This window comes from Pectinophora gossypiella, chromosome 12, assembly GCF_024362695.1.
Source record: "Pectinophora gossypiella chromosome 12, ilPecGoss1.1, whole genome shotgun sequence".
Lineage (NCBI taxonomy): Eukaryota > Metazoa > Arthropoda > Insecta > Lepidoptera > Gelechiidae > Pectinophora > Pectinophora gossypiella.
In genome coordinates, this window is record NC_065415.1 from 10727334 (window position 1) to 10745161 (window position 17828).

Here is a 17828-nt window from a genome sequence, read left to right on the forward strand (position 1 = left end):
CTACCATTTGGGTTGAACACAGCGCCTTACATCTTTACTAAGTTAATGAAGCCTGTAATCAGTCTACTTAGAGCAGCTGGACATATTTCCACAATATACCTTGACGATATTCAATTGTTAGGAAGATCATATCTTGAATGCTCTTACAACGTGAACTCAACTATTAATCTACTTACCGCTCTTGGTTTTATAATCAATAGGGAAAAAAGTCAGTTGACCCCTTCAAAATCATGTAAATTTTTAGGCTTCATCTTGGATTCACATACTATGCAAATAACTTTGCCCCCCGAAAAGAAAACACATATCAAAGCAGAGTTACAAAAAATCATAAACATTACTAGGTGTAAAATTAGAAAATTTGCTCAACTTATAGGATTTTTTGTGTCTGCGTGTCCCGCAGTGGGATATGGAATGTTATATACAAAACAGTTAGAACGGTGTAAGTATTTAAACTTACAACCTCATGATGACTATGACAGGTATATGAAAATCCCGGAAAACATACTTTCGGACTTTCAATGGTGGCTACGTGCTATAGAGAGCCCTGCGCACCGTATTCGAGACGACTGTTACGCGGTTGAAATATTTTCTGACACCTCAACTACGGGGTGGGGCGCGGCCTGCGGGGGTGACACCGCGAATGGGCCTTGGTCACAGTCGGAGCGCGGGATGCACATTAACTATCTCGAACTGTTAGCTGCTTACTTTGCGATTAAAATTTTTGCAAAACATTTAGAAAATTGTCAAGTTTTAATTCGCATAGACAACGCTACTGCGCTATCCTACATTAACCGCATGGGCGGGATTCAATTCCCACATCTCACTGACATTGCTAGACAGATCTGGCAATGGTGTGAACATAGGAAAATCTTTATAAAGGCTTCATATGTCCCATCTAAAGAAAACATCGTAGCTGACACTGAATCCCGACGTTCACATCCAGACATAGAATGGGAGGTAGAAAACTTTACTTTTGACCAGTTAGTTTCACAGTTTGGTTCCCCAGACATTGACCTGTTCGCCAGTAGACTGAACAAGAAATGTGAAAAGTACGTATCTTGGCACAGGGACCCTGACGCCTTCGCTATCGATGCATATACGATAAGCTGGAAGAATCTATATTTTTATGCCTTCCCACCGGTTTCGATGATACTTAAAACACTGCGCAAGATTATCGCCGACAAAGCGACCGGTATCATGATCGTCCCGTTGTGGCCCACACAACCTTGGTACCCAATTTTCCACAGTCTTTTGACGTCCTATATTTTTGAGTTCAGTTCAAATGACCATGTAATCGTTTCTCATTCCAGCAGGAGGAACATTCACTCGAACCTTACCCTGGCTGCCGGAATATTATCCGGGCAGCACTATTGCGACGGTCCGTACCAGCCTCGGCAGTAGATATAATGATTAGTTCTTTAGCTGATTCATCTTTTAAACAGTACAACACCTATATTAATAAATGGTATGATTTTTGTAAACAAAATAACACACCTTTATACGATGCATCAATATTTAAAGTCATGGAGTTCCTTACTGATTTATATAATAGTGGCAATCAATATGGTTCGTTAAATTGCTGTAGAGCAGCCTTGTCCTTAATTTTAGGACCCAATATATCGACGGATTATCGTATTCAAAGGTTCTTCAAAGGTGTGTTTAGGCTAAGACCTACTATTCCCAAGTACGATATCACTTGGGACACTGGGTGCGTGCTAGATTACCTGGCTCTCTTGTACCCTAACGAGGCCATATCAATGGAAAAACTTGCAAAAAAAAAAAAAATGTGTAACATTACTGGCACTGGTTACCGCCCATAGGGTACAAACCCTGTCGAAAATAAATATTTATAACATTAAGATGTTTCCAGATAAGATTGTTATCAAAATTTCAGATCTCATCAAAACTTCGAAAGTCGGTACGAATAATCCAGTCCTTACCTTACCTTTCTTTCTGCAAAAACCTGGGATTTGCCCAGCCAAGTCATTAATTAGCTACATAAATAGAACGGCCTCAATTAGAGAGTCAGATTACCTTTTTATCAGTTTTAAGCGGCCTCATAAAGCCGTCACCACACAAACACTCAGTCGTTGGATTAAGTCTACACTGAAAGATTCTGGTGTGGATGTGTCAATCTTTTCAGCACATAGCACGCGCCACGCTGCCACATCCCAGGCATACAGCGCAGGGGTTAGCATTGACCAGATTCGAAAAACTGCTAGTTGGAGTCAAAACTCCACCACGTTTGGAAAATTCTACAATAGAACCATCATGACCACAAACGAGGCAGAGTTGGCTTGTGCTATATTAAATAATAATTTGTAATTTTATTTAGTTTGTAATCATCTAGACACATTATAATAATAAGTACTAGACAATTATACATTTCATCTACATTTCGTTATAGTTTTCTTTACTGCGATATTTCCCGAACCTGCTCTCAACATCTACATTGTGTTCAAGCTTATCATCTTACAGGTTACTAATCTCGAGAACGAAGCACGAAGTATAATTAACGGTTAAACGAACTTACCTGTAAGTGAAGTTCTATCGTAATTATACGAGTGCTTCGTTCGAAGAGATTAGTAACCCCCGCCCGCCCTAGACCCCAAATCTGTTCTGCAAATATCGCAAACAGAGCCCTAAACTAATGAAGCGCGCGGAGACTATCCGAGTGGGGCAGACAATATAAGACTACCCTTTAAAAAAAAAAAAAAGAATTTTGTTATTATTTTTTTTTCTATATGCTTTCAACTATGTGTGCAATGAATGGTGTCACTATGCGTTACTACATTGTGTTCAAGCTTATCATCTTACAGGTTACTAATCTCTTCGAACGAAGCACTCGTATAATTACGATAGAACTTCACTTACAGGTAAGTTCGTTTAACCGTTAATTATATTTGTTAGGGCATAACCCTTGATTGTAGGGCTGTCCCCTTTAGCGTCGGGCTTAAGAGGCTTAGAACACCATTTAGTTGATGATCAATGGCTGATGTTGCTTTGCTACCTACATTTGCTTCCCTTTTTTGTACGTTAGTTTGATTGAATGTTAAAAATTAAAACAGGTGAATTGGAATTGTTAAGAGATCATTTAATATTTTTACTATTCAGTCAGATTAATGTACATTCATTTTTTTATAACTCGTTAATTTAGTTGAAAAATAACTAACAGTGGTGTAGCGTCAGGGTTGTTCTGTATATTATTCTATAAATATGATATGCCACTAACGTTTAGGTATATCATCATCATCAACAGCCTATATACGTCCCACTGCTGGGCACAGGCCTCCCCTCAATCAACCGGAGGGGGTATGGAGCATACTCCACCACGCTGCTCCAATGCGGATTGGTGGAGGTGTTTTTACGGCTAATAGCCGGGACCAACGGCTTAACGTGCCCTCCGAAGCACGGAATCATCTTACTTACGTTTAGGTATATACTATTATAAAAAATCAAAATTGTATTTCAACCAACACAAATCCTTAGCTATGTGCAGTAAATCTTTTTTTCTTAAATTAAAAAAAGACACACATCTGTTTTTGCACATTAGCAGAAGACGTTGCTACAAAAAATATATCGCCAAAGTGTCTATAACAGTCATATCAAATCCACGTGGAATTAATACATTGGAGCACATTTCTCCCAAAGGACGGAACAGGAAACGTCTCGGAACAGATTCCGGGAACGTTATTGTGTAATAATTACTTATACCGCACTTAGCTATTCCGTTTCAGGGCAATGTAATATGGAGGGGCGCTTGTCACGGAATTTATTGGAAGTACTCGTAGATACACAATAGCAGACTTTTGTTCTATGGTAGGTAACATACCTATTTTAATCATCTTTCTGTTGTCAATAAAGTGTGAAATGGTCAATGTGCTGGATGAATATCTAATAGCATTAGTATCTACTATCTATCAGGTATGTTCTGGATATATTTATCAGATGCTATACATATACTTAAAGATTCAAGAAGCAGACTTTAAAGTGATGATTTTTTGCCACTTAGTGAAATATTGTTATTATGGTTATGTTCTCTCTTAACTATATTAGCATATTAAATGAACATTAAAATTTATTTACCATCAAATTATACTTTGCACAACAGAAAATTGGAGAAGTCTCTCTCCATTTCGCAATATTCTTTTTCCAAAAACATCTGACATATGGCGCTTGTACCATAACCTTTGAGACAAGTAAACTCCATACTAGCCCAACTCTGCCGAGTGTCGATAGACATACGATGAGCATTCACGAGCCGTTTTAAGACGCTCATAATTCCATGCGAGTGTTTCACACGTAATAATCGGATAATGCGTTGTTGTGCATACGTTCATGGTGCATTTGCTAAGTGCTCGTTGCAAATGCATTTGGGCAACGTTCAACCAACAGGACTGCTCATCGACACAAACAAACGGGCATTGTGTATGGAACAAGGATGTTTCTGAAATGATCATCTTTTGTCTACACCCCGAGTGTGCTTAGCACTGGCTCACTATTTAGGACCAGTAGATGTAAAGTTTGCTTTTGTGCCTCGTTTGTATCAGTGATGTTGTGTAGTATTTTTAACCATATTATAATAATCTTTCTGAAATGAATAGTAGGTTGTCTTCTGTGACTAATTATTGGTGTTACATATACCGTGATTATATAAGCATGTTAGTAGGTAACTTTGGCAGTTTTGACAAAAAAATTGTTACGAATTTCAAAAAGATTTAAGTGTGTGAAACATTCCCCATTATAATTGCAAGGTAACCACATACTCCATGCTCAGCCAAGAGACCTAAATCTGAATGAGCACCCGCCGGTAAAGGGTGGGTTCGAATCATAACACAAAAGAAAAATACGGTTATTTTACACCAATGCGGTAGATTATATCTTTTATGTTCAAAATCAACAGGAAGCTTTCAAATGGGGCATGTAACCTACACTTATTATAGATGCTGCGCAATCGTGGGGTGCATAAATTTTCAAAAGCAAACTTTGAAAGGGTTTGTTCAAACAATAAGAGAAAAAGTAATTTGCTACGTTTTTTTAGTAATTGCAAGCGATACGAAGGATAGACTGCTCTGTGGCCAGACTGCGTAGAGTTTGGAAAAGTATAATTCAATTTTGAAACAAAGACAAAGTAAGCACTCAACCAAGCTCGGTGTGCACAAGTTTAAAAGTGAATTAGTGAATGTTTTTCTTTACGCACACGTGATGGTGTTCACAAAAACAAAGGAAACTTAGCAAGCGAGATAAAACTTTGTATTCTAAGTTATATTTTGTCCCAAAAATTCTGAATTCAAATAAACAGAAGACATGATGTATGTAAATTGAGAACCGTGATGTTGGCAAAGCATAACATTTAATACATTTATTCTTGTATTATTGTACTCTTACAGCAAAACTGTAAATTCAATGTTGTTTTAAATTGATAATACAGCTTACTTTAAAATGAATGAGTTTCGAGCAATAAAATCTGCTAGTCAAATAAAAACACACATTTACTATGCACCGACGCGTGTTCAATGCGACTTTTATAGATTGAACTTTTTACATAAAGATTTGAGGTTAGTGTCTGGAAGGGTAAGGTCAAAGTTCTTATTGGGAATAGTATAACGATGCATTTGGAAGGTAATAAAACTGGATTTGGTGAAAAAAAATGTAATGCTATCAACATCCTGATTTGATCTATGAAGACCATGATTGGAAAAGAAGTGTAATTTTTTGCCACATTATTTTCTATATTAAATTAAAAAGAGTGTTATTTATGCCGTGGTGCCTGTAATCCCAGTGAGTCGGGAAGAGGTGTGTACGGCGTGAGTTGTGCTCCTATCCACGGTGAGTCGGGATGGGGAGCTGCTCCTATCCGCGGTGAGTCGGGATTGTGGAGCCGGCGACTGGCGTGAGGCGAGAAGGCGGCCTGCCACGTTTCTTTGTGTTCTAAATACTTTATTTCTTTCTTTTCTTCTTAAATAGAGACACATTTTAAAATTAGCGTCAAAACGGCGGGACCAATGGCTTAGTGTTGAAATTCCATATTGTTAATAATTAATTATTTACTATTATAGATATAACATGACATAACAAATTCTATATTGCACAAACAGGAAATACAAAATGCAAAACAAAAGAGAAATAGAAAGAGTACAATAGTCGGCCTCATTACTCAATTAGTACTTATTCAGTACTATTTGGTACCTAAAGTAATAAATCTAGTACCTTTTTCATTCATAAACTGTGGTCCCGCCATCTTGACGTCATTTTGACGCTCTTCTTCTTATCGTGTGGGTTGTGAGGTGACGTACCAACCTCATCAACCCTGGTGTCAGGGTTACTATTGAGCCGCCAAAGGTCCCTGACATGACTCATGTAACGACTACTTACTTACATCAGTAAGTAGTAACCGGGACCAACGGCTTAACGTGCGTTCCGAAGCACGGATCATCTTACTTTCGGACAATCAGGTGATGCTAATAATTTACTATTGACTTTGTATACTTATGGCAAATAAGTATGTACATATTAAAGTCAGGTTGACTTTAAATATCTCGCAAGACAATTCTGTACGCTGGCTGTGTCTGTGGTTAATTTTGCACGGTTCCATAGCTTGAATACTGGTGTTTACAGAGGGCCGCTACTGTTTACTTTGTTATTAACTTGGGAATTGTTATTAAAAATGGGAACCGCACATAACCTGGTATAACCTTAGCACGTGTTTTGTTTGCTGTACGCAATAATATCAGTAATATGAAAAAGAACTTTAGTATCCATGGTACCTATCCTATTACCTACGAGACTCAGATATCAGTCCTTCTTCTATCGTGTGGGTAATGAGGTGGATTACCACCCTCATCAACCCTGGTGTCAGGATTACTAATAAGTCTCTAATTGCCTTTCCAGAATTTATTTATCTTGCAGTTTGTAGTATTGCTAAGAGATAAAGGGAAATATTATATTTCTTTTATTTTTTGACGAGACTTATTGTAGGTTTACCTCAGATAGTATTAAACTACTTCTATCACACAGTTTATCATTTTTTTATTCGCTCCCAGTATTGAAACAGTGACAGCTTCTGTAGTGGTTAAACCGTTGGGCTCACGATCCGGAGGTTCGGGTTCGATTCCCGATAGGGACATTGTCGAAATCACTTTGTAATACTGTCCTTTACTTGTCCTGATTGACAGAAAAAGTAATATCATAGGGCACGTTAAGCCGTTGGTCTCGGCCATTAGTCGTAAAACACCTCCACTAACCCGCAGCGGAGCAGCGCAGCGTGATGGAGTATGCTCCATACCCCTTCCGGTTGATTGAGGGGAGGCCTGTACCCAGCAGTGAAATGTTTGTATGTTAGGCTGTTTATGTATGTTTATGTTATTGCAGTTAAAATGTGCTGTTCTGTGTACAATAAACTTAAATAATAAAGGATAGAAGTTTTGTAACAAAAAAAGAAGCTAATACTAATATGTGACAGTAATAAAATTTGTCGCCAGTTGTAAGTCACTCTTCATCTAACCTCAGGGCTAAGGGACCAGCGGAAACGACTATTTGTTATTTTTATTTGTCTAACGCCAACCTTGAGCCCTTAGCTTGGGGACTTATAAAAAATGAAACTTATGTGTATTGCTGCTACAAAAGAAATAATATCGGATAGCAATTATATCGAATATTTTATTTTATTTCTTTATTTATTTCTAGCCTACACCATCTCACTGCAGGGCGAAAGCCTATCTCCCCTTCTTCCACTCCTCCCGATCTTGGGCTCTATCTTTCCAAAATGTCAAGTAGGCATCCAAAGCATCACTCCACATTGTTTTCGATCGCCAATTATTTAAATAATGGTCCACCTTAAAATTCTGTAGATTGGTTTAAAAATAAAGAAGGCAATGAAGCAAAAAAAAAACTTATAAAAAATCAACTTTTAACGATAGTAATCATAAAAACATGCATCTTTAAACATCACATCCAACAAACGTGAAAGCTATACACACAAAAATACATCTTATCCAAACAGTATTTGAAATATGACCATCAAAAACTCGTAAAGATAAGACAAATAGCTTAAGACCCCCAAAAGTCCGATGTAACAAACATGCGTGATCGTGACATCCTTGTATCCTTGCCACATGTTCAGTATTACTGATATGTAGGATAGGACTTAAGTCCGATGATCATAATATACAGTGTCAGGGATTATGGAAGGATTTGCCTGATTTAGAATTGTTGGTGGTCTCGCACCCTTAGCATATTTTTTGCGATCGCTTGCGCCGCCATGCGGTGAAGAGTCGTGTAGTGGTGCTAAAGCATCTGTTGTGATTTTTTTATTTGTATTAATATTTAGTATGGCTGGGAAAAGAATTGCATTCAAGTTTAACAATGTCGGTTTTAGATTGTAATTAATGATAGCGATGTCTTGTGCAAAGACGTTGAGATTATCTATCAATATTGAAGTTTAACATTGATTTCTTAATTGTAGTTTTCGTAGGATTTACATCATGTTTCATTATTTATTGTTTTGGTAGGTGCACAAAAACATATTCACTATTGATACAATGTTTTGTTATAATGTGAACATCGTATTAACCTTTAGATGTCTAAAATAAACGTGATACTATAATATAAGATAGTTCAAGTAATAAGGAAACACCAACTGTCCACTTCATTCAAAATTGTTACGTGACAGTTGTTCAATATTAATATTGTTTGTACCAGTAGGAGTAGGTATTATAGGCATTCATTAGGCACCAGAGGGACAGTTTTAACGACATTTGTTGGGTCATACTGTCACCCCTTCTGTATCAACGCTCATGTTCATTCATGATTTAAAGGGTCCCATATAATGTTAACAGCGAAATTAGTACCGAAAGGTGCGACATAAGCACTCGAATCACATTCATCCGCACGAAACATAAAACCAGTTTATGTTTTGATTTTATAGGGTTTATGATCCCCCTCGAGTGGCCGTGTTTTCAAATGAAACGTTTGGCACGGGATGCGGTATGACAATGGGAATATTTTTTTTATAAAACTCGTGCACGGTTTGGCAATGCGGCTATTGATAGTAAATTCTCGTGGGGACCATTTTTTGGCTGAATTTGTTCAATGTACTCTACCAGCTGGCTTAAAAATAGAATATTAGGTTGTAATTTGGTAGTATATTAAAATATGTTTAGCAAATGATAATATTCATAACAATTTTTCACCTTTGGTACCTAATTAATTAAGTGTACTTAAATAAAGTTGACTTTCTTTACTCAATACTTTATGAGTTTTCAGGTGGACCACTTGGTTTTATGTAATTTTGTTGCCTGTTGTTTAGGTATACGACTTTTTTACATTCCAGATTCCTTTCCAATTTTTCATATTGCAACTTTACAATTGCACAGAGATTTCGACACGATTCAATTCCGATTGAGTACGTACAAAACCATGCACAATAACTTGCTAGTAATATAGGCAAATTATATGCTGACCGTGTTTGTAGGTACACAACAAAACTCATTCGCTCAGAAATGGATTAAAACCAATGCCCGTAAAGTGGAATGGTCAGGCAGACACTGTAGCAAAATTAATATGCAACAACTCTGCAATACATAGGAATTGCTTGCTTAAACTTCGGTTTACTGTCACTTTAAACACTTCACGGGTAGAGGGAGAGGAATTTTGCATGGATAATTTGCTTAAACGCAGTTTACAAGTTAAGGGGCGGTCGAGTACTCTCTACTGACCAGACAAACGCCCAAAGCACATTTTCTTAATTAAAACCCTAAATGTTTCAGGAGTTTCCAAAGTGGACGGCCAATTGTTTAGCATGGGACGTTTAGTGTGTTCTAGTCGACCCGACGCTACTGCGATGATATGCCTACTCCACTTTGCTACGGGTATAATATTGCTACGGGCTAGACAGGCTAGACTACATCAAGTATTTGTTATGTTATGTTATGTTAAGTCATCAGGAAAAGTAATGTTCTTTTCGTGTCGTGATAAAGTCGTGAGCTTATGTTATGAACGTCAGTTTTAATTAAGTGAGTGAAGTATAAATTATAATATTGGACTATAACAATTTCATTTCTCACTACATCATTTTATTTATTTAAAACATACCATGAAATCGGCTGCCTTCTTAGAAATATCTAACGTTTATCAATATAAATAACATACTTAACATAAACATGTTAGTGCGGTCGCAAAATTATGTCGTAACACAGTATTTACTGGAAATGAAGGAAATAGCGCTATTTGCACTTAAACATTAATTCTGTTTAAATAAAAAAATCTTTTGACGATATATGGCCCACGCCACCAGGGACCATCGAATATAAGTGGTATAATTACCCTGTTATGTATTTCGGAAATACAGGTATAAAAACATATGCTAGCGACAGCTTCACAACTGACCAACTGCTATCTCAAATGTCCTTTGTCGTTCTCTAAACGGTTAATGAAAATCGGTTCGCCCCTTTCTGCATATAGAGAGGCAATTTAGTGAAACGTTCGCTTGCTTCGGACTAATGCGAAATATTGCCAAGCTAAGCTATTTTCATCCCTACTATTTCAGTCTTAAGACTTCGATGCACCGAACACTCTGCGTCAGTGTCCAATAGTTATGCAAATACAAAAAGCCCTAGTACTTAGCTGCGATATCTTAATAGATGTTGCTATTAGATAGATTGACGAGGAAAATATTGTGCAAGAATGTGTGCTAAGATAATGTATGTAGAGGAGAATAGAAGAGAAAGGGATCTATGTACGTTATAAGTTAGTAAGTAAGGTCAATCTAAAATATTAATTGCGAAATATTTTACAACTATTTACACCATTCGTTGCCAGGTCTGTCAAAAATGAGAATTTGCTTTACTGCCCATTTTACTGATCATAGTATTATTATCATTAAGAAAGCAGTTGTATTAAAAACATGAGGATTAATTATATATTATATATAATTTATGTTCATATTAAAAAGATGCTACTAGGCATGAGTTTAAGTATGACTGTGTGTATGCTACAAAGGTGAGTCATAAAACTTAGCTTTTGCCAACATAGTTGCTAGGTATGTTTGCGTTGTAGATTATCCAGGGTAATTAAGTCATAGTATTGACAGTTATAATCTTATTAAAATAACTCATACAAATAGTCATCCATTCATAGCTGCAGCATATGTGACTAAAGAAAAAGAACTACAACCTACATTGAAATTCTACTCGTTTATAAAATAGTAAAAGAACGACTTAGTTTGCGCATATCGCTGAAAAGTACGAGAAAATCTATTTTAAAAGCTCTAAACCTGTACTCGTTAAAACTCCCGAAAGTTCACGGTTAGCTTAGCTTCACATACTCAAATTTAGGTCGGAAAGGCTTTCATTTTTACCTTCAAAATGGTGAATTTTGTGTAGAGCTTTCAAACCAGCCTGAACCGCAGAATGATGGGATTATACCAAACTTGCGGAAAATGAACGCTGTCGCTTAACTAACGAATATTAAATTTTGGTATCGGCTAACAATAGTTTGTCAAAACTCAGCAGGTTTTGGATTTTAGCGAACTTAGTTTGGAATTGTGAAACACATTTATTACTACTTACCTACTTTTTTCTGTTTACAGGTAGCACGTGAAAAGAAAGGTAAGTAAGTACTTACTATTATTACAAGTAATAAAGTTGTAATTATAAACGGAGGGTTAAGAGAATCAATCTAGCTTTTACATAAAGCTGTTCTTAAAGTGTGTGATTTTACGAAACTCAACAACTACGACGGTCAATTTTAAAATGATACAAAAGTTACGTGAAAGCGCCGGAGGAAAAGTAAGTTTTCTGGTAAAATCTGTTTAAAAAAAATATTGATGATAAAAATTGAGCTACAATTAACTCTATAATAGCTATTAGTTATGATAAAAAGCAATCTGTCACGTCAAAATTGATTTAACTTGAAAACCTTTTTATGTTGTTCACCTGTGCATACATCAATGTTGTTGCATAGCTGTTAGATTTATATTCTATAATTTACGAGTTTCTTGGAGTTTTATGTCGTTTCGATCGTTCAGTAGCAGACGTCATGCTGTGATATGAACATAAAGCAAGGGAACCACGATTAACATACTAAACAGTCTCTTATGCAGCAATTTCACTTATTTTATTACTGCATACGTTGTAAATTAAATTCTAGTTAAATTTTATGAATTACTGCACGTAAATCTGATTCACAGAAACTATAAAAGCGAAAGCGATATAATGGTTTATAAGAATGACACATTAAGCAGATGCCTATTGAACTTATTAAATTATTTTTGTTTTTATGACACTCACCCGTGTTTAGGGAAACTGACAAAGATAAAATTAAATTTATAAAAAAAAAACTGACTCGGACGATACTTGAACTCGCAGCTCTTGCCAAGCCGGGACGAGCGTGTTAATCGTTACACCACTAAGTCTTCATGGGATTTTTTTTCGACCTATGACCATCTAGAATATTGAGTACTAATATTACTTAGACAGGAGGAGGACCCGGTGGTGTAATGGTTAAGACGCTCGTCCCGGTTTGACACAGGCTGCGGATTCAAGTCCCATCCGAGTCAGAATTTTATTTGATTTCAATTTCACTTTATCAAAATTATTGTTTGTGAAATGCCAATACTAAAAATGTTACGCTTTACTTTTCGAAAGCTATAACAGTTTAACTATGTTTTACTCATACAACTTATAGGTACTAAAAATAAGTACCTACTTGTTTGATCAACAATCACTATGTTATAGACATACCCATCGAAAAGGCACATCTAAACAGACTGTCTGAACTCATTACAGTTCTTGATAAAGCAAGCAATCCGTTTCAGAACAAGTTTAATCAGAGTTGATATAGCTACCCGACACCCGGTCAACATGTCGGACGATTTGTCGGATGACATTGCTGACCACGTGTGTAGCACTCGTGTCTAAGAAATAAGGGAGAGGATTCTGGTGAAAGAGATATTATAAACAAGCTCGATAAAAACACCAGTTACTTAGTAAGAATAAGATGCAGCTACATAATTTTCATGTTTTATTATGTTAGAGGTACCTCGGAACAAAGAGGGATATAAAAGTAGGAGAGAGGCCTTTGCTCAGCTTTGGACACTATAACTAAAAAAAACTGAATGTACTTTGTAAAATATGTAAAAAAACTTAGACATATGCAACCCGTAGTACCTACCCACATAAAATAAAGTACCACCTACCGGTTGTGATCGTCAAAATATTTCCGTAGTAATGATAACAAAACCTACACTCCGATAGTCATAAAAAACGAACACCTTGGTGCACTTGTAACGTAAGTCAAGCCAATGAAAGGTACAGTAACGTAAATACCACACGTGATGCTATAGCACACTATAGAAACGACATTGCTAATGTGTTTAGAAATCAAACACTGTCGGTAGCTCAGAAACCTGACACCGACGCACGTCTACCTCACGTCTTCTAAATAAACATTCCTACGAATGTATCCGAAATAACATTATAAATCATTTTCCCTACCAACTGAGATTTTTTGTAGTGAAATTTGTTAGTTTCGTGACAATCTGTTCCGCTATTTGCTCAGCGTCACTAAACAGATGGCTGGAAAGCATCCATCATCTGAAATATTCATTTTTAAAGTGCAAATGTCACTTTTTACAAGAAGAAGTATCATTATTGAAATAAATTACCATTGAGAATATTAATTTTAAAAGGTCTCGTTTAAAAAAAAATATTTCAACGTAAAATGTTTTAACAGTTATTTTTAACGAAGCATGTTAAGAAGGCACGTATTATTATCGGTGTAAGCGTTAAAGCTTGTATCTTCTTTACTCTTTGCAAAAACGAATTTACTGTGACACGCAACAGGAAAGACTGAACCGTGGTAACCCAGTTGGTAAAACACTTGCCTCTCATTTTGAGATCCCAGGTTCGAATCCAGCAGGCCTAAATCAATGATTATCGAATTTGTTTTTGAATTCATGTTTGGATCATAAATTATTATTACGTGCTCAGAGGTGAAGGAAAATAACGAGAGGTAATCCACATACCCAAGAAATGCATTTTTGGAGGTATGTAATCCTGTATTGGGCTGGTTTTTCCTTCGCCGGTTGGAAGGCCAGACAGGCAGTCGCTTCTGTAAACAACCGGACCTGTCAAATCTTCAGGTTAGGTAAGCGGCTCCTGTGAAAAACGGGATAATGCTAGGGGAATGATACTGCAACAGGAAAGACTACTCGTGGTAACCACCTCTTTTGGCGACCAAAAAGTTAATTTCTACTCATCGGCATCCGTATCGTGTTCGCAATGCTATTAGACGCTGACATTTGCTCTCTCGCTGTGCGGGCATTTGAAGAATCTTAAAATTACACGTTCGGCATTTCAGTCACGAGCCCGCAATAGCGATCCAACTCTGATTTTTACTTCTTTCCATTCCAATTGCACTATTTCACCTGGTAATTTGTCTTCATATTCAGTTGAATGTAAGTTTACTGTGAAGGAAATGAGATTGCCATATTTTTTGCATGTATTCGAATTCTTTGTTTTGTTCATAAGTTTAAATTACTGTACAGCTTCAAAGTGCTAGCTTTGTATTTAACTGACCGGCAGAATAGGCACACCAAATTCCTAAAAATGTTTTTAACGGTAGTCCAAATAAGCATGTAATACAAGAAACATATTTTGTGTATGTTTTTTTCTGTAAAAATATTTTCGTCAGCAAAACGCCGACTTAACACTTTCACGGTCATTAACGATCTCACATGAATGTGACGAATGTAAGTGGAGCTTAAAATTAACGTCGAAAATTGGCGTAGCAGTTAACACTTACAAAATATTATCCCAAAATATGAATCATTTATATTATGTATTATTAAAGAAGTTTATTAAAAATAATTGACTCCATGATGCTTTCAGCAAATATTTTCACAGTACGAATTTAATATAAAACGGTATCATTAATAGTCGTCGAGTCACAGTCACCATTAATGGAATAGATTCTATCTAGACTAGATCAGAGTAGATCAAAAAGTTTTTGAAAGCACCCTCGAGATCAAATTTGTTAGGAACGTTGTGAGTTACTGAGCATACAGTGAAAGAAAAAAGTCCCGAAACAAATTGTTGGCAAACGAGAGAAGTGTCCAAGAGCGAAAATATGTTGATTGAATAAAGAAAAACTATTAAAAGTTTCCCCTGGAGTTTCTGGTTCAGTTGCTACAGACAACGGGCGCAGTGCGTGGGACGGCGACTCTGCAGCTCGACTTATACTTAACTATACTGCACCGCTGTTTCAAGTAGCTGAAGCAATTCCGATGAATTCCGACGAAACTATTGGAACTCCTTCCTCACTTACTTCCTCGCAAACGCTTCCACTTCCAAGCAAAATTGTATTTGTATACAATCTCTATAATTTCTTTTGTTTATTAATCAAATAAGAAGCAGTGTCTGATATTGAAACTCCTGTTGATAAAATTGGCATAGATTAACTATTAGCAAAGGCACATCATAATAAAACTAAAGATCGATATTTTTTTATCAAACTGTGTTAAAATCGTTGTATGGATTTAAAGAATAGAATCACTTCACGAATCTTTGTTTCTTTGAAGATGTTCGTGTACCAAGTGTAAATAATATAAACACGTGAAACTTGTCATTTCCGTTAAAGTTCTTGTGGACGTAATATCACTGGCGAACTTTTCTCCCTTACCCTTAAGATTCGTATAACTTTCTTAATACCTCCACGAGATTATACCCACTTGCCCGTATGCTCGAATATATCCGCGAATAATAATAAAAACGACTATTCGTTTTTATTTGCTACGGTATAACTTCCAAAGGCAATAGTAGTACATCAAACAATTCAAACATATACACAACACAGACATCTTACATACACTCAAACACATATTCAACACAAATACCTCTCATTCATTCTAACATATACAGAACTGAAATACCTCATACACTTTCCAATATATATTCAATACAAACACCTCATGTACTTCCAAATAGACACTCAACACAATTTATGAAGCCTCTCGTAATTCTATCATGTTATATGGGACTTCCTATTCTTCGTAACATACTTTTCCGCTCAATAATTTGTTTAAAAATCTTCAAGATCAATGGTTTTATATCCGTTTTAATTCATTTCATCAAAGTTCGCGGACATAAATGACTTAATACACAGTTTAGATAACTTTAACATATCTGACCCTATAGCCTGTCTCGCTGAAGAGGTGTCCTCTCATCTTGCCCAACCACTTAAACAAACTAAGCTTCTTTGTCAAAATATTGTTAGCATCTCTGGGAACTTTGATGGGTTACTGACATTGTTGACCCGAATTAACCTAGAATTCGATTTCTTAATCCTGACTGAATGTCGATTATCAGACGCGTAAGTTTTACCAGCACTACAAGGCTATGACGTTCATCACTCTACCGACAATTACAATCAAAATGATGGAGTTGTTGTATATACAAATAACTCATTATCATGTTCTGTTATAGAGCCAATATTTCCCGAAGCTAACTGCTTAATCATAAAATATTCTACGCATACTGCCATTGTTGCTATTTATCGTCCATACTGCTTTAAATTGAATGTTCCATTGTTCCTAAATTCCTTAAACAATATACTTCTTTCACTTGCTTCGTTTTCGAATATTATTCTAGCAGGTGACATTAACATTAACATTGCCCCTGACAGCACTGAAAATTACTCTGAGGATTATTTGAATTTGTTAGCCATGCATGGAATGTTGCCCTCTCACACTCTTCCAACTAGACGACACTCATGCTTGGACCATTTTATCCTGAAAACTAAAAAGTCTAATAGCACTTTTGTGTTGCATTCATCCATTTCCGATCATGATGCCATTATACTTTGCATTGATATAAAAAAGCCTAAGTTCGCTCCAACAATTATTTCTAAAATTGACCATGTTGGCCTGGATGCGACAATGAATTCGCTTGACTTTAGCCCGATCTTACTATCAAATGATGCCAATGCTGCAGCAAATCTGCTAGTTAATCTTCTTTCACATGCCCTTGTCTCCCATACCCAATTGTTACAAGTACCCCGGCGCGCTCGTACCATTAAACCCTGGATGACTATAGGATTACTACGATGTGTTCGCAATCGCGACAACATGCACAAAAAACTTAAATACTCCCCTGATGATAATATTCTCAAAGTTACTTACCGGAGATATAGAAATTTCTGCAATGACATCTTAAAAAAGGTTAAACGTGAACATCAAAGAAAGTTAATTCAAGAAGCTGGTTCTAACAGTAAAAAGATATGGGAAGTTATAAAAACGAATACTAATATGAATAAACCAAAAGACTCTGCCATCAACTTATTAACCACGTCTAGTACCCCGTCTCAATCTGTCAATATAGTAAATGATTACTTTGCTAATATAGGCAAGTCCCTAGCTGAAAATATACAATTATCTAACCGCGGCATAATCAATACAGGTTACAATACTGCTAATTTACCTCATTCCTTTGCGATGATTGATACCGATGAGTCTGAAATTGAGAACTTAATCCTGTCCCTAAAAAATAACTGTGCTATGGGTTGGGACGGCATTCCTGCATCACTCCTCATACAATTTAAAAACATCTTAGTACCCCCCATTACGCATGTTTGCAGGCTAAGTCTGTCTACCGGCGTATTTCCTGAAGCCTTTAAAAAAGCTGTTATAAAACCCATTTTTAAGGCTGGGGATCGAGACCGTGTTTCAAATTATAGACCAATTTCCATTTTACCATCTTTATCTAAAATTCTGGAACGTATTATTAATAAAAGGCTAATTAAGTATCTTGAAGCTAATAACCTTCTTTCTCCAC

The 17828-nt window shown here is 36.4% G+C and overlaps 1 protein-coding gene across 1 annotated transcript in view; it reads left to right on the top strand.

The window, feature by feature from the left end:
* LOC126371179 (uncharacterized) overlaps window positions 1-17828 on the top strand; it is a 729644-nt gene that overhangs the window by 182098 nt on the left and 529718 nt on the right. Inside the window, exon 4 of the mRNA XM_050016416.1 lies at window positions 11588-11606. The gene's annotated coding sequence lies outside the window, so the exon portion shown is untranslated. The remainder of the gene's footprint in view (window positions 1-11587; window positions 11607-17828) is intronic.